Source organism: Oncorhynchus kisutch, linkage group LG18 (genome assembly GCF_002021735.2).
Source record: "Oncorhynchus kisutch isolate 150728-3 linkage group LG18, Okis_V2, whole genome shotgun sequence".
Classification (NCBI taxonomy): Eukaryota; Metazoa; Chordata; class Actinopteri; order Salmoniformes; family Salmonidae; genus Oncorhynchus; species Oncorhynchus kisutch.
The window spans coordinates 37,154,618-37,165,341 of record NC_034191.2 but is presented as its reverse complement, the minus strand read 5'-3'; positions in this window follow the sequence as shown (position 1 = coordinate 37,165,341).

The following is a 10,724-nucleotide window of genomic DNA, read 5'->3' as shown; positions in this document are numbered from 1 at the left end:
AATCAGGTCATTTAATTTAATTTAAATAGACAACAACTGATTGGACAATAGACCTAACAGGGCTGAGTTTTCTTTATGCAGTGTTGCATCTTGTAGGCCGGTGCATCTGTAATTAAAAAGTTACTCACACAGTATGTCATCACTATTGTGATGATTGATTAATTACAGTCAATAATTTTGGATTGATAAGGTCTAGGTAGCCTAGCCACCCAAAGTTTGATCACATTCACATTCTCTTAAAACAAATACAGGCCTATTTTAGGCTATAAATACATTACTTTACTGCTTCGTTTCCCCTGGCCAGAAGGGATCAGAGTGCATAGGCTTCTCTAGGCTACCTGCAGCTGAAGCACAGATTAATTGTGCAAGGGTTGGCACATCATGAGGCAAATCACTATTTTAGGCAAATCACTACAATCACTATTTTAGTAGTTATTCAAAGTAAATAAGGCATGCTTCTGCAGACATTTTATCTCCACTTCCTTTCGTCAAAAGGACAAACGGCACGAACAACTGGTAGGCTAAGTATAAATATAATTATATTCAACATTCTCGCTTGTAGGGCGACTTTTTTTAGGCAACCGTTCTGGGGGGTGGGACAGAATGGCGGAGTGAGTGGTGCCATTAAAAACAAATCAAATGTTATTTGTTACATGCACCGAATACAACAGGTGTAGACCTTGCAGTGAAAGGCATACTTACAAGCCCTTTACCAACAATGTAGTTTTAAGAAAAATACCTAAAAAAATAAAAGTGACTAATAATTACAGAGCAGCAGTAAAATAACAATAGCGAGGCTATATACAGGGGGTACCGGTACAGAGTCAATGTGCGGCGGCACCAGTTAGTCAAGGTGATTGAGGTAATATATACATGTAGGTAGGTTTATTAAAGTGAATTATGCATAGATAATAATGGAGCAGCAGCAGTGCAAGGGGGGGGGCAATGCAAATAGTCTGGGTAGCCATTTGATTAGATGTTCAGTAGTCTTATGGCTTGGGGTTAGAAGCTGTTTAGAAGCCTCTTGGACCTAGACTTGGCGCTCCGGTACCGCTTGCCGTGCGGTAGCAGAGAGAACAGTCTATGACTAAGGTGGCTGGGGTCTTTGACAATTTTTAGGTCCTTCCTCTGACACCGCCTGGTATAGAGGTCCTGGATGGCAGGAAGCTTGGCCCCAGTGATGTACTGGGCTGTACCCTCTGTTCCCTCTGTAGCGCCTTGCGGTCAGAGGCCGAGCAGTTGCCATACCAGACAGTAATGCAGCCAGTCAGGATGCTCTCGATGGTGCAGCTGTAGAACCTTTTGAGGATCTGAGGACCCATGCCAAATCTTTTCAGTCTCCTGAGGGGGAATAGGTGTTGTTGTGCCCTTTTCACGACTGTCTTGCTGTGCTTGGACCATGTTAGTTTTTTGGTGATGTGGACACCAAAGAACTTGAAGCTCTCAACCTGCACCACTACAGCCCCGTCGATGAGAATGGGGGCGTGCTCAGTCCTTCTTTTCCCGTAGTCCACCCTTACCACCTGGGGTGGCACAGGATCCAGTTGCAGAGGGAGGTGTTTAGTCCCAGGGTTCTTAGCTTAGTTATGAGCTTTGAGGGCACTATGGTGTTGAACGCTGAGCTGTAGTCAATGAATAGCATTCTCACATACAGTAAGTGTTCCTTTTGTCCAGGTGGGAAAGGGCAGTGTGGAGTACAATAGAGACTGCCTCATCTGTGGATCTGTTGGGCAGGTATGCAAATTGGAGTGGGTCTAGGTTTTCTTGGATAATGGTGTTGATGTGAGCCATATACTGAACTCTTGAAATTGAATTCAAGCCCTAATTTGAGTTTGAAGACCATCACAGTTAAAGTTACGTTTCCGTTTCTTACTGTATTTTTCCCCCCCTATTTCAATTAGTTTGGTGGTTTACCGAACATCAAGAAATCAGTGTTAGCTAGCTAGTAACATTAGCTGGAAGCTAGCAAAATGTAGAGGGAGCTGTCGTAACCCAGGTGGATACTGTCAACTATATGAACGATTTTGACACTCCCCCAGAAGTAACGGTACCAACGTCGGAGTAAATTCGTTTTCGGTACAGGTGCCCAATAAACCCTTCGAAACCCCCTAACCTGAAGAGATTACGAGAAAGTGATGCCGGGCAGACTAAACCACCCCAGCCTATCACCAATGAAGGCAATGCAGGGTTTAATTAAACAAGACATTTGACGAACAAGCTATTCGGTTGAATGGCTTTAATGAGATGATTCTTAAAAATACCCTCTAGATTGCAGACGTTAACAAAACGACAGCTTTGAATGTAGCAGGCATTAAGGGTATCACCACTGTTGAAAAATTACATTTATGCCCTGACCAAAGAAAACGAGGAGCTGCGCACAAGCCAGTGCTGAACAGGACCGATACAAGCGCCGATGGGGGCTGCGACCGAACAGGTTACCTGAAACTGATGGTGAGAATATCAGAGGGATTGTGCTTGTCATTATTGGGAAGTTTGTTCCATATCACTCTGCTACCCTGAACATCGCGGTAAGATGTTGTACACAGTCTCGGAGACAAGAGAAAGGAGAATAACAGACAGATAGGTCATCATTGGGTTTGCGTTGAGCGTTTGAGGAACGTGAGAGACGAGGTTTGGAGAGCTGCGAAGCTGGCGCCGATCTGCAGGGAGAAAGTCATTCGCTTTGCAGAAGAATTGAGCAAGCGCGACAGGGATGCCGGTGCGAAGCTGTGGCCACAAGTCGACGAGGCAAGACGCAGGTGGTAAAAGCATTCTTTCGCCAGGGGTTTGCTGTCATTGACCGCCGCAGGGTGGAGGAACGTGACTGACTGATTCACGCTTTACGAGTTGAAGCCATATACTTTTTCAACTGGTGACTTTATTCCTGCAGTCGTTTATCTGAACACGGCATATAGGTGATATTGCATAGGGCGGTAATGTTTGTAGTGGCGAGTTTTTGGATGTGAGCATTAACCAACGTAAGCATACTAAATGTGGTTTTTGTTCATTTTGTTTCAAGATCGATATTGTGTAAGTACATCTCCATTTATTTTTATATGGCTTGATTATCCTTCAGATATGTATTTATTTTAAGTTTGAGAGTTCAATTGAAGATGTAAACTATTAATATAAGATGTGTTATTACACGATCTATCCATTTATTTTCCTTTGTATGGTCGTTACTGTTCGTCAAGTTCATTTTGATGGGGCGTATATGCTACTTTTATATTATTCAGGGTCCCTGTTTATTTTTAGACAACTCTTTTTCTAGGATACTCTTCAATATGTATCTTTCCTTTTTATCCTTAAACACCAAGGGTTTACGTAACAATATAAGACGCAATGTTATTTTTAGTTTTTGTAAAGATTCATTAAATGCCAAGTGTTTTTTTATTTCTAGAGACACATTCCTCAGATGCTGATTTTAAAAATGTGGTGACAAGATCATGTTTAGCCATGGCTCATCTCATTCTGCTGGTGTGGTAATACTTTTCAGACGTTTTCCAGGTACCGTTTTAGAAAGCAGGTGTGATGATGAGGGTCACTGGATATATATTGTTTTTTAATACAAAGGGTCACGTTACAAATAGGTAAATATGTATGGTTATAACATACAGTAAAAAAACAAAACAATATTCTAACATCTAGTAAAGTCTTAACTGAGTTGAAAAACAAATATTGAACAGATATCATTATTGTTGGAGGTGATACTGTTGCTCCTGATGACTGGATGGATAGGTATCCCACCAGGCATTCAGCCCATTGTTGTAGTAACTTAACTCTTCATTTCTGCTCCATCTTTCAACTTTCCAATATTTGGCATTCTCAGAAACCAACTTTTCTTGGTTTAACCCTACAACGAGGGACAGACAATTCAAATCTACAATTGATTATTGGTTGGTATCTTCCAGTCTTATGCATCTTGTCAGTGAATGTAGTAGTTCCTCAGCTCCTCTGACAGACCATTGTTCCATTATTCGTTCCTTTTGTTTTGATAATGACAAGAGATTTTCTAAAGCATACTGGAAATGTAACTCTTCTTTTAAAGAATGGTTCATGTTGTTTACAGTCTAAAACTCTTATCAGAGAGACCTGTCTCAATTCTTCTCTTTCTTCTACTAACAAATGGGACATTATTCCATTCAGAATTCGATGTCTTGCCATCACTACTGGTAAAATGCTAGCTCGGAAAAGATTCTCCAAGCAGATATTATTATTGTTGATATTAACAGGCCGAGCAATAAACTAGATTTAAATGAAGATGAAAAAGCCAAGCTTGATCATGGCTGACTGGCGGATCCTGGCAGACTGGCGGCACTGGCGGCGCTGGGCAGACTGGCGGCCCCTGGCTGACTGGCGGCACTGACGGCCCCTGGCTGACTGGCGGCACTGACGGCCCCTGGCTGACTGGCGGCACTGACGGCGCTGGGCAGACGGGTGGCTCAGGCGGCGCTGGGCAGACGGGAAGCTCCGACAACGCTGGAGAAGAAGGCTCTGGCAGCGCTGGACTAAGGAGCTCTGGCGCCTCTGGAATGAGGGGCTCTTGCGCCTCTGGACTGAGGGGCGGGAGCTCTGGCAGCGCCGAACAGGCGGGAGACTCTGGCTGCGCTGGAGAGGAGGAAGGCTCCGGCAGCGCTGGACAGGCGGGACGCACTGTAGGCCTGATGCGTGGTGCTGGCACTGGTGGTACTGGGCCGAGGACACGCACAGGAAGCCTGGTGCTGGGAACTGCCACCGGAGGGCTGGTGTGTGGAGGTGGCACTGGATGGACTGGACCGTGAAGGCGTACTGGAGATCTTGAGAGCAGGGCTGGCACCAACCCCCCTGGCTGGATCTTCACCCTAGCCCGGCAGATGTGGGAAGCTGGGATGTAGCGCACTGGGCTAAGCATGCGTACTGGGGACACCGTGCGAACCACCGCATAACACGGTGCCTGACCAGCACCACGCTCGCCACGGTTAGCACTGCTAGGAGCACTGTAGTGCTGAGATGGCACAGGACGTGCAAGGCTAGGGAGATGCACAGGAGGCCTGGTGCGTGAGGCTGGCACAGTCTTTACCAGACAACTAGCACGCACCTCAGGACGAGTATGGAGAGCTGACCCAGGTGTCATCAAATCCTCGACACGCTCCGTCGGGCGGATTCCGTGTCTCATGCACCAACACAGCAACTCCCTCATATCTCTCTCCTCCAATCTCCCCATTAACTCCTTCACCGTCTCTGCTTCGCTCACCTCCAACACTGGCTCTGGTTCTGGTTTCCTCCTTGGCTCCTTACGATAAACAGGGGGAGTTGGCTCAGGTCTGACTCCTGACTCTGCCACACTCTCCCTGTGCCCCCCCCCCCCCAAGAAATTTTTGGGGCTGACAATCGGGCTTCCATCCTGTCACGAACCCCGCTTCCTGAGTCTGTGTTTGCCTGTGTTTCTGTCCTGGAGTGTGTTTCCGGTGTCCTGGAACGCACCCTGTCTGGTTGCCGGGCAGATTAGCTTGTTGGGAGATCGATGTTCACCCGCACCTGTATCCCATCAGTAATCTGCACACCTGTCCTGATCATCACCTCTCCCCTTCAAAAGCTCTGACCTGACATCCATTCCCTGCCGGATCGTTAGCCATGAACAGTATGTTGTGCCATAGTATCAGCCTCAAGTTGGATAGAATTTGTTTTGTTGTTTTGTACGTCTTGCTTGCCTTCAACTTACCTCCGTTTGTTCTGTCTTCAGTTACTCACCCGGATCATTTACCCCATTCCCGCCTGGTCATCGGAGGATTCCGCTTCCCCATTGGATCCACCTATTTACTCCCATCAACTCACCACCGCTGCCCGCTACGCCACCTGGATGTATCTACCCACTCACATTCACTTGTAAATAAATACTCACCTTCTTCCTACTCTCCTTGTCCTGGTCTGCTTCTGGGTTCGATTTTGAAGAAACGTGACAGAACGATCCGGCCAAGGATGAACCCAGCGGACCTGGATTCCGTTTGCCATGCCATTACCCAGCAGGGGAAGACACTGGGACAACACAAGACGACGCTACAGGAGATAGCGGGTGCAATCCAGAATTTATCTGCTAGCTTGACACAGATCCAGGATCAGCTCAGTTTGCCGGCGATTCATTCACCACCTGTTTCACCCATCTCACCTGCCGTGTCTGATGCGGTTTCCTTCCGTGAACCCAAGGTACCGACGCCTGATAAATATGAAGGGGATTTGGGAAGATGCCGTTCGTTTCTTATGCAGTGTGGGTTAGTGTTTGATCTGCAGCCCCATTCTTACGCCACTGACAAGGCTAGGATAGCTTTTGTTATTGAACTGCTGCGTGGAAGAGCTCTGGAATGGGCTTCAGCCGTTTGGGAACGACAGGAGACCTGCATGGCTTCATACCAGGAATTCACGGGAGAGATGAGAAGGCTTTTTGACCATCCAGTCCGAGGTAAGGACGCAGCTAAACGTTTGTTCACTCTTCGCCAAGGAGCTTGCAGTGTGGCAGACTTTGTGATAGAATTCAGGACATTGGCTGTGGAGAGTGGTTGGAATGAGGAATCACTACAAGTGGTTTTTTACCAGGGGTTGTCGGAGCAACTCAAGGACGAGCTGATCTCCTATCCAGAGCCTAGTGACCTAGATAGTTTGGTTACCTTAGCTATTCGGGTAGATAATAGAGTCCGAGAGAGAAGGAGGGAGAAGCAGTGGGGTCCATCTAATCAATCTGAGACTCGGTTACCATTTGGGTCAGGAAGTGGTAGCTCGGGACATTACATCTCCGTTTGTCCTCAGCGCCCGTTAAACTGCTCGGCTCGTTAAGTTTGGGAGGTTTGTTAGCGAGCCAGTTTCAACCTCTCAAGAGCCCTGTCAGACCTCGTTTTCCTGCTACCCTCATAAATAAGAATCAGAGTTTAGCGATTAACGCGTTCATCGATTCAGGTGCCGATGACAGCTTCATTGATGCCGACTTAGTGGAACAGCTGGGGCTTTCCAAGGAGCAACTACCGGAAGCCATTGAAGCAACCACTCTGAACGGCAGTAGTCTGGCACGGATCACTATGAGGACCGAACCGGTTGTCGGGGAATCATTCAGAGGTTATTTCTTTTTTCATTTTGCCTTCCCCCCATGTTCCTCTGGTTCTTGGATACCCCTGGCTAAGAGAACACAATCCTTCGTTCGATTGGGTGACTGGTAAGGTGACTAGTTGGAGCATTGAGTGCCATGCTAACTGCCTCAGGACTGCCTGTTCTCATGCTGTCCCCAGTCGGGTCAGTGAGTCTGCTCCTCCTGATTTGTCCCTGGTTCCTGAAACATATCATGAGTTGGGTGAGGTGTTCAATAAGCAGAAAGCTCAGTCACTTCCTCCCCACCGACCTTATGATTGTACAATTAAGCTGTTCCCTGGAGCTGCCTTTCCCAAGGGACGGTTATACAGTATTTCTCGACCTGAGCGGGAAGCCCTGGAGACCTACATAAAGGAGTCTCTTGCTGCAGGTCTCATTCGTCCCTCATCATCACCCCTGGGAGCTGGATTTTTTTTTGTGAGTAAGAAGGATGGCTCTCTTCGACCGTGTATTGATTATCGGGGGTTGAATGATATTACGGTCAAAAACAAGTACCCCTTGCCCTTGATGAGCTCCGCTTTCGATTCTTTACAGGGTGCTACTGTGTTTACGAAGCTTGATCTACGCAATGCGTATCATCTGGTTCGGATCAAAGAGGGGGACGAGTGGTTGACTGGATTCAATACACCTATGGGACATTTCGAGTACCAGGTGATGCCGTTTGGACTTTCCAACGCTCCAGCAGTGTTCCAAGGTTTGGTGAATGACGTACTGAGGGATATGATCGGTCTGTTTGTGTTCGTTTACCTGGATGACATCCTGATTTTCTCCAAGGAGCTTTCCAGCCACATCCAGCATGTTAAACAGGTTCTGCAGCGGTTATTGGAGAACCGTCTGTTTGTGAAGGCAGAGAAGTGTGATTTTCACGCCCACACTACATCCTTCCTCGGGTACATCATCTCCAGGGGTGAGATCAAGATGGACCAAGAGAAGGTTCGGGCGGTTCGGGATTGGGCCCGGCCCGGTACGAGATTGCAGCTCCAGAGATTCCTGGGATTTGCGAACTTCTATCGGAGGTTTATCCGTGATTACAGCCGGGTGGCCGCCCCTTTAACTGCTCTGACGTCTTGCACCAGAATATTCTGTTGGACTCCTGAGGCAGACCGAGCATTTCTGAACTTGAAGAGCCGATTCACCAACGCACCGATTCTATCTCAACCTGACACTTCCCGTCAGTTTGTTGTTGAGGTGGACGCGTCTGATGTGGGGGTGGGCGCCATCCTGTCCCAGCGTAGCTCCACTGACGGTAAACTCCATCCCTGCGCCTTCTACTCTTGTCGTCTTTCACCAGCTGAGAGAAACTACGATGTGGGTAACCGGGAGCTTCTCGCTGTGAAGCTTGCCTTGGAGGAGTGGCGTCACTGGTTGGAGGGAGCGGAGCAACCGTTTGTGGTCTGGACTGACCACAAGAATCTGGCTTACGTGCAATCGGCTAAACGTCTCAACTCCCGTCAGGCCAGGTGGGCTTTGTTTTTTGGACGCTTCAATTTTCCCTGACGTTCCGACCTGGGTCGAAGAACGGCAAAGCGGACGCCTTCTCCCGGATGTTCTCCAAGACGGATGAGAGTGGGGCCAAGAATGAGACGATTCTTCCCCAGAACCTTGTCGTGGGAGCCGTTACATGGAAGATTGAGGAGGATGTGATGGCGGCCCTTCGGACGCAGCCCGGCCCCGGTAACGGTCCACCCGGTCGGTTGTTCGTGCCTGAGTCGGTCCGTTCTGCTGTTCTTCAGTGGTCCCACGCCAGCAAGATAGCTTGTCACCCTGGCATTGCTCGGACTATGGCGCTACTGCGCAGACGATTTTGGTGGCCTGCCATGGGAGAAGATACCCGGAGGTTTGTTGCCGCATGTCCTGTTTGTGCTCAGAACAAGAGTACCAATCGGCCCAGCTCTGGGCTTCTTCACCCCCTACCTATTCCTCGGCGACCTTGGTCGCATCTGGCCCTGGATTTTGTCACGGGATTGCCCCCTTCTGTTGGGAACACGGTCATTCTGACCATTGTGGACAGATTCAGCAAGTTTGCTCATTTTGTCCCTCTCTCCAAGCTTCCATCTGCCACGGAGACGTCCGAGATCCTTGTTAGGGAGGTTTTCAGGGTCCACGGATTGCCCAGTGACATTGTTTCTGACCGTGGTCCTCAATTTACCTCTGCTGTCTGGAAATCCTTCTGTTTGGCCATTGGAGCTACAGTCAGTCTCACTTCTGGATTTCACCCACAATCTAATGGTCAGGCGGAGAGAGCCAACCAGAAGATGGAGTCCACGCTGTGTTGTCTTGTCTCCTCTGATCCCACCTCTTGGTCATCTCAATTACCCTGGGTCGAGTATGCCCATAATACCCTTCCTTCATCTGCCACTGGGATGTCCCCCTTCCAATGCCTGTACGGATACCAACCTCCCTTGTTTCCTTCTCAGGAGAGGGATCTTTCGGTTCCTTCTGTCCAGGCCCACATTCGTCGTTGCCACCGGACCTGGCATCGGGCCAGGAAGGTTCTCCTTAGAGTTTCTGACCGGTATCAGATCCAGGCGAATCGTCGCCGTATTCCTGCTCCCGCTTACACCATCGGAGATAAGGTTTGGTTGGCTACACGGGATCTTCCTCTACGGACTGAGTCGAGGAAACTGTCACCGAAGTTCATTGGTCCGTTTGTGGTGGAGAGAATCATTAACCCTGTTGTGGTCCGACTCAAATTGCCGGCAACGCTTCGAGTACACCCCACTTTTCATGTCTCCTGCCTCAAGCCGGTTCTCATCAGTCCTCTGTTGCCCCCTCCTCCTCGTCCTCCTCCTCCTCGGATGATCGGAGGTGGTCCTGCCTACACGGTGCGCCGCATAATGGATTCCAGACGGCGGGGTCGAGGTTTCCAATATCTCGTGGATTGGGAAGGATATGGTCCAGAGGAGAGGAGTTGGATTCCTCGGCGTCAGATCCTTGATGACGACCTGCTTCGTGACTTCTACCGCCTCCACCCTGGTGCTCTAGGTAGTCCGCCCGGTGGCGTTCGTCGGAGGGGGGGTACTGTCACGAACCCCGCTTCCTGAGTCTGTGTTTGCCTGTGTTTCTGTCCTGGAGTGTGTTTCCGGTGTCCTGGAACGCACCCTGTCTGGTTGCGGGCAGATTAGCTTGTTGGGAGATCGATGTTCACCCGCACCTGTATCCCATCAGTAATCTGCACACCTGTCCTGATCATCACCTCTCCCCTTCAAAAGCTCTGACCTGACATCCATTCCCTGCCGGATCGTTAGCCATGAACAGTATGTTGTGCCATAGTATCAGCCTCAAGTTGGATAGAATTTGTTTTGTTGTTTTGTACGTCTTGCTTGCCTTCAACTTACCTCCGTTTGTTCTGTCTTCAGTTACTCACCCGGATCATTTACCCCATTCCCGCCTGGTCATCGGAGGATTCCGCTTCCCCATTGGATCCACCTATTTACTCCCATCAACTCACCACCGCTGCCCGCTACGCCACCTGGATGTATCTACCCACTCACATTCACTTGTAAATAAATACTCACCTTCTTCCTACTCTCCTTGTCCTGGTCTGCTTCTGGGTTCGATTTTGAAGAAACGTGACACATCCGCTCTGCCGTGCTAGCTCCTCATAATGC